This window comes from Asparagus officinalis, chromosome 4 (genome assembly GCF_001876935.1).
Source record: "Asparagus officinalis chromosome 4, Aspof.V1, whole genome shotgun sequence".
NCBI lineage: Eukaryota > Viridiplantae > Streptophyta > Magnoliopsida > Asparagales > Asparagaceae > Asparagus > Asparagus officinalis.
In genome coordinates, this window is record NC_033797.1 from 108,193,309 (window position 1) to 108,195,428 (window position 2,120).

The 2,120-nt window shown below is 33.7% G+C and overlaps 1 protein-coding gene across 2 annotated transcripts in view; it reads right to left on the reverse strand.

The window, feature by feature from the left end:
* LOC109837951 (barley B recombinant-like protein D) overlaps window positions 1–2,050 on the reverse strand; it is an 8,948-nt gene extending 6,898 nt beyond the window's left edge. For both annotated transcript variants that reach the window (XM_020406344.1, XM_020406343.1), the window contains exon 1: window positions 1,930–2,050. The gene's annotated coding sequence lies outside the window, so the exon portion shown is untranslated. The remainder of the gene's footprint in view (window positions 1–1,929) is intronic.

Genomic DNA, 2,120 nt, shown 5'->3' on the forward strand with positions numbered 1-2,120 from the left:
AGAACTACCTAGTTGTCACATTGGGTGGGTGTGGGGTTTTGTGCTTGTGAGTGGGCACTTTATTTTGCAAAATGAGATGTCAGTTTTATATATATATATATATGGGTAATGTTTTTCTAAGGTGACACCTTAGATTCCCACCTAAGAACGCGGCCTTAAATCACATCATTCCCTAACTTTTTTTTGCGATCCGCTCCGTTGAACTTGATCTACACGTTCTTAAACCTAAGCACATCAATTTTGGGGTAAACCCGTCGTGTTTTGACCCTTCGTTGAGCCGTGCAAAAAGTTCTATTCATTCAAAACCATTAAAATTGCGGTGAGTGAATGAAGGGTTAAAACACGACGGATTCATCCCAAAATTGGTGTATTTGGGTTTAAGAACGTGTAGATCAAGTTCAACGGAGTGGATTGCAAAAAAAAAGGGAATGATGTGATTTTAGACCGTGTCCTTAGGTGAGAATCTAAGGTGTCACCTTAGGAAAACATGTCCATATATATATATATATATATATATATATATATATATATATATGAAGCAGAAGAGAAATATGGATATGTTTGCGTACCAAGCACAAAATTTATGCTTGGTAGTGAGCGTGCCATTTATCCTTTCACTCATTTAAATGGGGAAAATCCCACATTCATATGGGTTGACTGTGGTCCCCCCATTTGAATGAGTCGTATGAGAATAAGACACCTCACTATCAAGCACAAAATTGTGTTTTCGGCTACAGCATACTCATTTTTCTTTTATATTATATATATATATATATATATATATATATATATATTATATAATATATATATATATATATATATATATATTATGAAAAATATGTTACTAAGAAGGCAACTTAGATTCAATCTAAAGATGCATCTCTTGATGCATAGGTTAGACTATTCCATTGGATGATCCACTGCATTTATCATGATCTAAATGTCTCAAAACATCTATAAAAAATCATGACATTTCAATATTTCTAACACATTTTTTCTTTTTTTAGTTGTATTATAATAAAACAGTTAATTTTACGATCAGTTGATGCATGAGTAATTATAACCCTATCTAATTTTTTGTTCATATATCATCTAAAACATATAGATCCAAATGAATAGAGTGGATCAAATACATTGATTGCATATAACGTAGTTTGAAGAAGCATCTGTAGACTGAATTCTAAGGTGCCTCCTTAGTAACATTTTTTCCCATATTTGTTTGTGTGTGTAAGTATATGTATATGCACCCGACACACACGAGAGTGGCTGGTCATTGACCATGTCGTTATTAATTTTCATCTCTAAGAACAGAGTCAATTTTTAGATTAGCAACCTGTTTTAGCTTTCAAAGGTTAATAAAAGTCATATTTCTCTAACTTTAGTCTGTACCAAAATTTCATGATCCTTCTAGCTTAGAGTATATATAAGACGAACATTCAAATCACAGACAATAGTAAGACTCCCTTGAAATGAGTTTCTGAATCATAAAAAACCCGAGAGGAGTCTATTAGTGTTCTAAACTAAAACGAACATTATATTGCTTCTAATGTCTCAGAATATTTCGTTAGTAAAACCTAATAGTTTATATTTTCGAGCATAACAATCATATTAGCAGACTGAATGTTAGGGTTATCTATATTCGAGATTTTGTTGCATTGATTAACTCATTTTTAAAGTGTACTCGGTGACAGAAGCTTTACAGGATGAGGCAACAAATAATTGAGCACCCAGTAGCTCTAACATCAGACATTAGCAGCAACCAAATGGGAACAAAACTAAACTTGTTCCAAAGGCCAAAATTTCCTCATGTAAATTCTCCACCCAACCTCAGAAACTACATTTCAACTAAAATCAAACCCCTATTTTCCACTCCCTTCTCCTAAGATCAATATCTAATAGACAAATAGCAATAATAGAGCAAATTCTTACCGAGGATTGTAAACCCCGGAGCAAAATCAAGTGCAAATCACCAATATCATTGAGATAACGACGATTGATGCTTCAGGGAGTGATATCGCTTCGATCTACGTAGTCTGGGGCTAATCGAGAGCTACAGGTGAAGGAAAAAGGAAAATGAGGAAAAGGAAAGAAATTGAGATGAGAGGGGGCAAGCAAAGTAA